The sequence below is a fragment of the Mobula birostris genome, chromosome 2 (genome assembly GCF_030028105.1).
Source record: "Mobula birostris isolate sMobBir1 chromosome 2, sMobBir1.hap1, whole genome shotgun sequence".
Taxonomy (NCBI): Eukaryota; Metazoa; Chordata; class Chondrichthyes; order Myliobatiformes; family Myliobatidae; genus Mobula; species Mobula birostris.
In genome coordinates, this window is record NC_092371.1 from 94096474 (window position 1) to 94108877 (window position 12404).

General features: G+C 42.7%; 2 protein-coding genes and 1 long non-coding RNA gene across 3 annotated transcripts in view; 2 read left to right on the plus strand and 1 right to left on the minus strand.

The window, feature by feature from the left end:
- rsph14 (radial spoke head 14 homolog) overlaps positions 1-12404 on the minus strand; it is a 786151-nt gene that overhangs the window by 534788 nt on the left and 238959 nt on the right. The gene's annotated exons all lie outside the window — the stretch shown is intronic.
- Positions 1-12404, plus strand: part of gnaz (guanine nucleotide binding protein (G protein), alpha z polypeptide) — a 286550-nt gene that overhangs the window by 80355 nt on the left and 193791 nt on the right. The window lies entirely within an intron of this gene.
- Positions 5836-6225, plus strand: LOC140188697 (uncharacterized). Its single transcript, XR_011883358.1, has 3 exons — positions 5836-5873; positions 5964-6013; positions 6213-6225. It is a non-coding gene; the product is annotated as an uncharacterized lncRNA (long non-coding RNA).

Below are 12404 nucleotides of genomic sequence, written 5' to 3' on the forward strand. Positions count from 1 at the left end.
CCCAGGGAAAATCCACACATTCCAAGGGGAGGACGTTTCCAGACTCCTTAGAGAGGACACCGGAATTGAACTCCAACGCCCCAAACTGTAATAGCATTGCACTAATCAACATGCTTAACACTTATCATATCTATAACAGTATTCAATCCAATGAAAGAGTATTCATCTGAAATCCGTGCCATTACTCCCTCCATAGTTGCTACCTTACTCGTTAAAAATTTTAAAGATTTTCACTCTTTATTTCAGGTTTCCAGAACAATTCACATTTCAGTTGTGTATTAATGTTTAACCTACTTGCAGGAATGGCTGTTTATTTTATACACAGTTTCCCTTCTTATATATACTAAAACAGCCAGATATACCTGTTCCACTTATTCTATGTGAATTCTGATAGAAATTCCACCCTTATGACAGACGTGCATTTGTTTTCAATCCACTTCTGTCATCACAGCCAACATCAAAAATCATGTGCCACCACAATCATTGACTTTTCTTTTCCGCAGCACAGATTTACTTTGTTTCATACCTATCCTTGCCCTTCATTTTGCCTCAGTTTCAAAGTTCAAAGTACATTTATTATCAAAGTATGTATATATTATACACCTTGAGATTTATCTCCTTACAGGCAGCCACAAAATAAGAAATCCAAAAGAACTCATTTTAAAAAAAAGACCAGCGAACACACAATGTGCAGAGAGAAAAAAAACACAAATCATGCAAACAATAAAAGCAAGGAACAGTATTCAGAGTAAAGTGAGTCCATAGACACAAAGGCTGGAGCAGCCGAACCAGGACTACAGCCTCAGCCTCAGTTCATCACACAACAGACCAAAACATTATTGAGCTTGCAGACACAAAACCCAGAGCAGCCAGAAGAGGCCCACAGCCTGAGCCTCAGTGCAGCAAAGAACTGAGTAAATGTTACATAGCAGTGAGCAGAACCAGCCTAACCTAACATCCCGCCTTTTCAATCCGTCTGGCCCGGCATTTAAATCATCCAAAATTCAGGGCATTCCTCGTTCTAAGACCTGGGCCCCACCACATCAACACACTCTGGGTCAGGATCCCGCTGCCACATTTCAGCACATACCCGAACGTTCCAAATCAGCCCGGCGCTCAGATCAATCAGTTTAGATTGATTTAATCTTCTTCGGAAACTTCTCTTTATTGTGTGCAACCACATAGTCCTCAAACTAAAGGCGTGCTTTAACTCCTTCCTACAACCCTGAAATGGGCTGCCACGGAAGACCCAAAGTTGCACAGCACAGACACAGAGCTTTTGGCAAACCACCTTTATACCAATCTTTACGTCCATCTACACTAATCCCATTTTCTCGCATTAGATCTGTATCCTTTTATGCCTTGCCTTTCAAGTATATTTCAATGTTGGTTGTATCATGTTCCAAATATCAACCACATAAATCCCTTTCAAAACTCCATTTTCTCACTATTGACCTATGCCCTCTTATCTATGATACCCCTATCCACCAATCAGAAAAAAAAAGATTCTGATTTATCTATGCCTCTTATAACATGATATACCTGTATCAGCCTTTTTCATTCCAGGGAAAACAAGCACAGCCTATCCAATCTTCCTTTCATTTGTCAGCTGTCATTTTATCTACAAGCATCTGCTCCCAATCTACCTTTGCAGTTTCTCCCTATTTAGACTATGAGAACACTCAGTCCTCTTTTATTGTCATTTAGAAATGCATACCTGCTTTAAGAAATGATACAATGTTCCTCCAGAGTGATATCACAGAAAACAGGACAAACCAAACACTAACAGAACCACATAATTATAACATACAGTTACAGCAGTACAAAACAATACCATAATTTGATAAAGAACAGACCATGGGCACGGTAAAAAAAAGTCTCACGTCCCAGTCGATTCCCGAGTTCCTGATAGCAGACGGCAAAAGGGAGAAACTCCCTGCCATAAACCTCCAAGGCACCGACAATTGCCGATGCCTTGGAAGCAGCCGACCACAGCCGACACTGAGTCCGTCCATCTGAAAACTTCAAGCCTCCGACCAGCCCCTCCGATACTGCCTCCCGAGCGCCATCCTCTGCCGAGCACCTTCGACCTAGCCCCGGCCGCCAAAACAAGCAAAGCCGAGGATTCGGGGTCTTTTGCTCCGGAGATTCCAGTTACCACACAGTAGCAGCGGCAGCGAAGCGGGCATTTCAGAAGTTTCTCCAGATGTTCCTCCATACTCTCACATCTGTTTCCATCAAATCAGGATTGTGCACGGTCTCCTACTTGACAAATAACAGATATCATTCACCGGAGAGGCCGCGCGCGCTGTGTCGCGCCGCCATCTTCATCTCCTCCTTATACAACTGAAACCAACCTTCCCCCAAATTCAAGACCTCAACTAGAGCAGGGGTCCCCAACCTTTTTTGCACTGCGGATCAGTTTAATATTGACAATATTCTTGCAGACCAGCGGATCGGCTGACCCGGGGGCAGGTAGGGTTGCCAACGGACAAGAGTAGCAGTCAAATGCATTGTTTACCCAAAAGACTACAATGACCATGAAGCCTTGTGCGGGCACCTACGCGCATGCGCGTCGTGACCTACCGATCTCGCCCCCCCCCCCCCAGCAAATCCTTTTTGGCGATTCTGTTCATGGGGGTGGGTGTTAATCACTACCAGAATATAGGTGATAAGTGGGTAATACATTCAATTTTATTTCTAAAAGGGTTTATCTAACGAATTTAATATTAAACACAGAGCGCATATTTTCCTCGCATGAATATAATAATAAGTCAATTATCAGGAGAGCTTGAAATAAGTGTTGAACGACCTTCCAGTAGAAGTGGCAGAAGCAGGTTCGATATGATCATTTAAAGAAAAATTGGATAGCTATATGGACAGGAAAGGAATGGAAGGTTATGGGCTGAGTGCAGGTCGGCGGGACTAGGTAAGAGTAGCGTTCGGCACGGACTAGGAGGGCCGAGATGGCCTGTTTCCATGCTGTAATTGTTATACGGTTATATAGGTCACTTATAAGTCAATAGCATCATAACATTTTAAGTAACATTTGGATATTAAACGCACAGCACATATTTTCCCCGTATGAATATATAAGATCATTGCAACACATCAATATCGCCGAATCAGTGGGAGCCCTGGGCTTGTTTCCCTGCAACAACACCGTCCTATCAAGGGGTGATGGGAGAGACAGCGATACTCGAAGGGGGTTCCTGATGTCCAGTCTATTCCGCAGTTTAGTTTTCGTTGCATTCATTGCAGAAAACTCCGCTTCACAGAAAAATGTTGGAAATGGAAGCAACGTTTTCAGTGCTTTCATGGCTATCTCAGGATATTTAGCCTTGACTTTGATCCAAAATGTCAACAGAGATGTTATGTCAAACATACTTTTCAGCCCGTCGTCATTTGCAAGCTCGAGGAGTTGATCGCCTTCCCGCCCTGACACGGATGACATGCAGGTCATGACCTCGCATGCGTAATGGCTGATCAGTGGCCGTGACAGGGAATGAGGAAAGGTGCAGCTGACTGATATCACCAAATCATAACGCTTCCTCGCGGCCTGGTAGCGCATGCTTTGCGGCCCAGTACCGGTCCGCGGCCCAGTGGTTGGGGACCACTGAACTAGAGGATGAACCTGATCCCTTTCATAACTACCTTGATACTTACAGAATGTGCTCGCTAGTTCCACTGTGTACATACATCTACTGATGCCTCTGGACACATCTTCAGTGATGTTCCTGGAATCTTCGGGTGTTTCGGGTCTTTCAACATGATACATCCTCTCTCCAGGTGACCCAGCCGGGGCTGATCAGACCCCAGCTTGTGTCCAGATGGCTAGGTACTTATGACTCTATGGCTCCCCTCTTTTGAGCCACAGCCATCTTGAGGCCCTCTCTGCCGCATCGATGGTACTGCGGATGGCTCTCCTCTTCCTCTCTCCCTCGATGCCCAAATTGCTGAAGGCTCTAACTACGGAACGGGCTGCAAATCCTCTACAACCAACCTCCACTTGGAGACACCTCGCTCTCCATCCAGCCTGCTGACAGTTGCTGAACAGTCCTGCATACTTGGAGAGCTTCCTTTCAAGGCCTCTTCCAAGCAATCTTCCCATGGGACTGTCAGCTCCAGCAGCACCACTTGCTTAGTAGACTCAGACACAAGGACAAAGTCTGGTCACAGGGTGGTGGCTGCGATATGGTTGCAGAACTTCAGCTACCCTTCGAGGTCCACCAACAGCTGCCAGTCCCACTAATAATTCCATATTCTGCCTAGTTTAATTTCCTAAGCTATGGTTGATCAACTACATAGTCATATAGTCATAGTCATACTTTATTGATCCCAGGGGGAAATTGGTTTTCCTTACAGTTGCACCATAAATAATAAATAGTAATAGAACCATAAATAGTTAAATAGTACTATGTAAATTATGCCAGTAAATTATGAAATAAGTCCAGGACCAGCCTATCGGCACAGGGTGTCTGACTCTCCAAGGGAGGAGTTGTAAAGTTTGATGGCCACAGGCAAAAATGACTTCCTATGACGCTCTGTGCTGCATCTCGGAGGAATGAGTCTCTGGCTGAATGTACTCCTGTGCCCACCCAGTACATTATGTAGTGATGGGAGACATTGACCAAGATGGCATGCAACTTAGCATCCTCTTTTCAGACACCACCGTCAGAGAGTCCAGTTCCATCCCCATGTCATCACTGGCCTTACGAATAAGTTTCTTGATTCTGTTAGTGTCTGCTACCCTCAGCCTGCTGCCCCAGCACACAACAGCAAACATGATAGCACTGGCCACCACAGACTCGTAGAACATCCTCAGCATCGTCCGGCAGATGTTAAAGGACCTCAGTCTCCTGTCTCTGAAAGGGTTCTCTACATATTGTGTTGAAAAACTCTCTTGGGCACACTTAACAAATTTATTTCAATCACAGTCAATATTTCCTACTCCTATAGTGCTATAGCTCTCATCTTTCTGTGATTTGCTTACATATCTAATGTTATAATTCCAACTGATTATTGCAAAACCTATAATTTAATTATTTCAAGCTATTCTTACCTAAAGCAACTTATTTTTTCCCTATCTCAACCGTTTCTCACACCTCACCTAGCTTGTTCTCAACAAATCTTTGTAAGGATCTCATCCTCACTTTTCCTGCCACTCACCTCCATGTTCAATGATTCATCCTTCAGTATTGCTGCTTCTTCCAATTAACGTCACCCGCAAACACATCTTTCCCATGTCCTTCCCTTACAGAATTCTGAAGAGAGAGACTGACCCCTCTGTGACAGGTCCAGTTCTCAAACATAGCCCAAGCAATACCACTCCCTCATCTGAAAGCACAGAAAATCTGCCCTTTCAAATCAGTTGAGTTTTTTGACTTTCAAAATTCAACAAATCCAAGTAATAACCACTGACCTTATTTCTTATGATAACTGCTAGTATTGATTCTGATTTCAATTTGTATTTTGTCAAAGCTATCTTTTTCCAACTTACTTGTCCTATTGACATCTCCCTTTGCTATTTTACCCCTCTCTCTTTCCATCATACCTTTTTATTTGTTTGATTTATTTGATACAGCATGGTAATGTGCATGGTACAGCAATGTGAGAGGAAACCCATGTGGTCATGGGGAGAAAATACAAATTCCATACAGACAGCAGCAGAATTAAACCCAGATCACTAGTGCTGTAATAACCCCTTCAGTACTGTGCCGCTCCAAGTTTTTGGTCCATTCTTCTTTCCCAATAGTACGCACTTTTACCAGTTCTGGTCTGAAATGTTAATTCTGGTTGTATCATACAGATGCTGCTTGACCCCTTGAGTGTTCCAGTATTTTCTCTTTTATTTCAGATTTTCACTATTTAAGGTACTTTGTTTGTATTTTTCTACTATTCTTAATTCAATGGTTCCATTTCATATCAGAGAATGTACAAAGTATACAATCTCCTTTTTGCAGAAATGCAAGATAATGCATACAATACAACTCCTAAATGGGACCCCCATAAGGTAAGTTCATATTTATCTTTCATTTCACAAACTCCTCCCCAACATCAATCATTTCTGCAGTCTCCTGATATCCAAGTCCTGATTTTCCATTCCTGTATCCTCACCCACACTTTTACTCACTCTCAGTCAACGTCTCCGATATTACATTCCGACACGTCACATTAGCGGGACACAAGCATGGTAGCATTGTGTATTCCAGGGACCAGCTGATTGATCTTATGTCGGCTGGTTTAGCGAGCAGAGCGGCAGACACCCCTGCTGAAATCTGGAGGAAAACACACAGAGGATGCAGAGAGGGATCACAAAGTCGAGGAAAGAGGACTGGGTCGAGACAACAGAGACTTATGGAGAAGAGGAGTTTGGTGGGTAATAAAATGGACGAGTTGATGGCGCTAGCCAGGCGTCAGAGAACATTTTGGGAGTGCAGTGTTATGTGTTTCACTGGAACAGGGCTGCACGAGGACATACCCGATCAAAACTTCTCATTGGATGGCTTCCAGACCGTTCCGGCTGACCGGAAGTGCACTGAGAGCGGTAAGCGTAAAGGAGTTGGGTGCTTACTGTTCTGGTTAACAACAGATGGTGCAATCCGGGTCATATTACGATCGAGGAACGTGTTTGTAGACCGGATATTGAACTTTTTGCTGTTGGACTTCGGCCATATTCCACCGAGATACAACACTGGGAGGCACGGGAGGTTGTTCCTGCCTGTGGCCATCGAACTTGCAGCTCCTCCCGTGAAGCGTCAGACACCCTGAGCCAATAGGCTGGTCCTGGACTTATTTTCCATCTGGCATAGTTTGCATTTTGTTGTTTGATTGTTTGTGGTTTTTGCATTCCTATATTTATGCTCTGTTCTTGGTTGGTGCGGCTGTAATGAAACCCAATTTCCCTCGGGATCAATAAAGTCTATCTACCTATATCTATCTATCTATCTATCTGTCCCCTCTCCAAGCAAATTCATCCCCACCACAGTTCAACACAACAAAGACCCTCAACGTCCCTCTCCGTCACCCCACAACACATGATCAACACAGGAAGAGCACAAATCTGCCACTTGCTCAGCACATTGCTCCATGCAACAAGCTACAAACTCAGCTAATACCAATCTCTTTCAAGTAGAACTTAGGATAATTGAAAGAACGTGGCACAATTTGCACAAGTAATATTCAATCATTACAATCCTATTATAGCTTCTATAATTGTCCTCTGTTCAATTACAGTGGTCATTTTACCCCTACAGAAGAAGATGTCACACAGCTCCAGGCAAAAATAGACTGTGGAGAGGGGCTGCATTGACAAATTCCTGGATTAAACAGTCCTTGTAAATGCTAACAATCCATAGCAGAAATTATTTTTTTACTAAAATAAATATTATTCAGAAAAAGTTTACAAAAATAAACAGTTCAACACCATTTCATTCTTACATTTGTAGACAATGTAGTCAATTTTAAGTTATATTTTTGAAAACCAACGGCTACTCATGTGACTCACTGGGGTGGTACAGTACTACAGTAATTGATGCCCAGAAAAACTATACATAAACAAAAACTGACAAACAACTAATATGCAAAAAGAGGGGAACTCTGTAAATAAAAAAAATACTGAGAACATGAGTTGTAGAGTCTTTGAGGGTCAGTCTGTAGGTTGTAGAATCAATTGAGTGAAGTTATTTGAGGTGATTATTGAGGTGAGTGAAGTTATCAGGAGCCTGATAATTGAAGGGTAATAATTGTTCCTGAATCTGGTTGTGTGGGACCTACGGCTCCTGTATGGCAGCAGCGAGAAGGGAGCATGGCCTGGATGATGAGAGTTCTTGATGATGGATGCTGCTTTCTTGTGGCAGCGCTCCTTGGAATTGTGCATAATGGTGGGGAGGGTTTTGCCTGTGATGAACTGGGCTGTATTCACCAATTTCTGTAAACGTTTCCATTCCTGCTCATTTGTGTTTCCATTCCAGGCTGTGATGCAAACAGTTAGAATATTTTCAACTATGCATCTATAAAAATTTGTCAAAGTTTTAGGTGGCATGCCGAATCTATACAAACATCTAAGAAAGTAGAGGCACTGCACTGCAGTGCCTTCTTTGTGCTGGTGCCAGAACAGATTCTCAGATACGATTACGCCAAGGTATTTAAAGTACTCATCCTCTCCACTCCGATCCCCTAATGAGGACTGGCTTCACTTGGAATGCTTGCCTTCTCTGGCTGTGGGATACAGTTCAAAAACAGGGATGTCATGTTATAGCTTTATAAAATATTGGTTAGGTCACACCAAGGGTATTGTGTGTAGTTCTGGTCACCATATGTGGTAGTGGTGAACAGCGTGCAGAGGACATTCACCAGGATGTCTTCCGGATTACAGCATTATGGTTGTAAGGAGAGACTGGAGAGGCTGGGTTTGTTTTCCCTGGAACAAAGGAGGCTAAAGATTGATCTGATAGAGGTACACAAGGTTATGATAGATAGGGTAGATAGTATGTCTTTTCCCATGCAACAAATACAAAATACTGGAGGAACTCAACAGGTCAGGCAGCAATGGCAAGGAACCAACAGTCAATGATTCAGACTGAGACTCCTCACCAAGACTTTCCCATGGTGAGGTTGTCTAAGATGAAGGCATAGGTTTAAACTGAAATATCAAGGTTTAGAAGGGATCTGAGGGAGAATTTTTAACAAGTTTTGATTACGCTGCTTGAAGAGGTGATAAAGGCAGATACTCTCACAATATTTAAGAAACATTTAGACATGAGCTTGAATCACCAAGACAGAGAAGACCTTAGATCTAATGTGGGCAAATGAGATTAGTGCAGATAAGTACAGAAGGCAGCATGCTCAGTCCTGTTTCTGTGCTACATGACTTTCTGATGCAATCTTGATATGCTGGAACATCTGGAAGATTTGGAGCATGGTTCACAACTCGTACAGGGTTTAGCCGATATGTGATTCCATTCCCACAGGAATACATTTCATTTTGAGCTGCCCTCTGAGATGAAACACTTTGCATCTAGTGATCATAATGGCATTAATTTCAAGATAATTATGGAGAGGGATAGGTCAGGTCATTGGGTTAAGATTCTAAATAGGAGAAAGGCCAAATTTGATGGTAATAGAAAGTATCTGGCAAATGTGGATTGGGACAGGTTGTTTTTTAGATCATAAGAACATAACACAGAGGAGCAGAATTAGGCCATTCAGCCCATCGAGTCTGCTCTGCTATTCCATCATGGCTGATCATGGATCCAACTCAACCCCATACATCTACCTTCTCACCATAACCTCTGATGCCCTGACCATTAGGAAACTTTCAATTTTCACTTTAAATCTACTCACAGTCTTGGACTCTACAGCTGTCAGTGGCAGAGTATTCCACATATTCACTACTCTCTGGCTAAAAAAAAATCTTCCTTACCTCTGTTCTAAAAGGTCACCCCTCAAGGCTGTGCCCTCTAGTTCTGGACACACCCATCATAGGAAACATCCTCTCCATATCCACCTTATCTAATCCTTTCACCATTTGATAGGTTTCAATGAGATCCCCCACACCCCTATTCTTCAAAATTCCAGGGAGTACAGACCAAATGCTGCCAAATGCTCCTCATACATTAACCCTTCATTTCCGAATCATCCTCGTAAACTTCCTCTGGACTCTCTCCAATGACAATACATCCTTTTGAAATATGGAACCCAAAGCTGTTGACGATTCTCCAATTGTGGCCTGACAAGTGTCTTATGAAGCCTCAGCATTATCTCCTTATCTTTACGTTCCATTCCCCTTGAAATGCATTTGCCTCCTTTACCACAGACTCACCCTGTAACCTTCTGGGAGTCTTGCACGAGGACTCCCATGTCCCTTTGCACCTCTGATGTTTGAATTTTCTCCCCGTTTAGATAATAGTTTATACTTTTGTTCCTTTGACCAAAATACAATATCATACATTTCCCAAAATGTATTCCATCTGCCACTTTTTTGCCCATTCTTCCAATTTATCTAAATCCTTCTTCAATCACATTGCTTCCTCAGCACTACCTAACCCTCCAGTATCTTTGTATCATCTGCAAACTTTGTCAATGGTTTAGATGATGGAACTGATGGCTTTGTGGCAATCAACGTGAAAAGTAGTGATCCCAATACTGACCCCTGAGGAACACCACCAGTCACTGGCAGCCAATCAGAAAAGGCTCCCTTTATTCCCATTCACTGCCTTCTGCCTGTCAGTCATTCCTCTATCCTTCCCAGTATCTTTACTGTAATGCCATGGGATTTAATCTCGTTAAGCAGCCTCATGTGTGGCACCTTATCAAATGCCTTCTGAAAATCCAAGTAAATGGCATCCACTACCTCTCCTTTCTCCACCCTACTTGTTACTTCTTCAAAGAACTCTAACAGATTTATCAGGCAAGATTTCCCTTTACAGAAACCATGCTGACTTTGACTTATTTTATCATTAGTTTCCAATTACCCCGAAACCTCATCCTTAATAATGGACTTCAAGATTTTCCCAACCATTGAGGTTAGACTAACTGGTCTATAATTTCCTTTCATTTGCGTTCCTCCCTTCTTAAAGAGTGAAGTGACATTTGCAATCTTCCAGACCTCAGGAACCATGCCAGAATCAAGTGATTCTTGAAAAATCATAACCAATGAATCTGCTATCTCTTCAGCAACCTTTGGCAGAAGTGTGCTTAATAAGTGGGAGACCATCAAAAGTAAAATTATGAGACTACAGAGTCTATATATTCCTGTTAGAATAAAAGACAAGGATAACAGGCTTAGGGAACCTTGGTTTTCGAGAGATATTGAAGCCCTGGTTAAAAAGAAGGAGGTACATAGCAGGTATAGGCATCAAACAGCAACTGAGATACTTGAGTATGAGAAATGCAAGAGAACACTTAAGAAGGAAATCAAGATAGCTAAAAGAAGGCATGTTTTGCTCTAGAAGACAAGGTGAAAGACAATCCCAAGGGCTTCTATAGATACATTACAGCAAAAGGTTAACAAAGGGACAAAATTGGTCCTTTTGAAGATCAGAGTGGTCATCTATTCACAGAGCCAAATATGTGGGAGATCTTAAATGGAATTTTTGCATCTACCTTTACTTGGGAGATAGACACTGAATCTATAGAAATGAGGCAACACAGCAGTGAGGATCGACTGCATACAGATCACAGAGGAGGTGATGTTTGCTGTCTTTCAGTGTCCAAAACATGTGTCTGAGGTCTATATCATCTGACCTCCTATTTATCTCACCATACAGGGCACCAGCTGTCATTCAAATAACTCCGCCTTCTCTTCTCTGTATAAGAAATGTACAAGCAGGCAAAGGTCCTTGAGAAGTATCAACTCGCTGCCGAAAAATCATAACATTGATTGTCCTTCAAATAACACCACCTTCGGTCACCATAGCAACTTACGAGCTGCTCGGTGCCATCTCTCTCTCCAACTCAGCAGAAATCCAGAAGTTACTTCCAGTGCCTTAAAGTGACAGTCCAATGGTTAGTCTTCATCTCTCTCTCTTTCTTTCTCTCTCTTTTTCCAAAACAAGATATCAGTGGTAAATATCTCTCTCTCTCTCTCTCTCTCTCTCTCTCTCTCTCTCTCTCTCTCTCTTTTTTCAAAAGCACAGTTCATAGGGGGAACTCAGGACCCTGTCACACAGAAGAGCTTAGAACAGCAAAAGCATAAGATATACTTTTTTTAGGACCATGCATTCACCAAGATTGGTTCGGTAATAGCATTTACCAGTTTGGCCCAGTCCTAAAGCAAGTCACAATCAAACTGGGATTGTAGCAATTGATGAGAAAGCTAACATGAAAATAAACTTACTGCCTATCAGTCATCAGCAAACAGATACAAAGACTCGTCAGCAGTCACGACAGGCAGCACTTACTCACCAAACAATCTGCTCATAATGCTTAGATTGGGTTCTGATGAGTCAGCTCCATATCAACAGCCTTGCTCAAAACATACACCAACATTTCCAGAAATACAGTCAGAATGACTAAACTTACTAGCATGGTAATATTTGACCCAAGTGTGGTTTCCAGAATTTCTTATAAAAGTCAAAGGGCATCAAACTCCTACTCCTTGGTCTAAACACATCACTATGCTACTGAGTATTGGACTTCCTAACCAACAGACCTCAGACAGTTAGGATGCTCAACTGTTCCTCCCTACCCATCATCCTCAACATGGGTGCCTCCCAGGGCTGTGTGCTAAGCCCATTGCTGTACACTCTGCTCACACCTGGCTCATGGCCAAACACCTGAGTAATTGCATTGTCAAGTTCACTGATGACATAACAATGAGTGGAAATCAGCAACAATAATGTGACAGCCTCCAAGAAGGTGGAAGATCATGAGGCCTGCTGCCAGCCAAGGTCAACAAGACC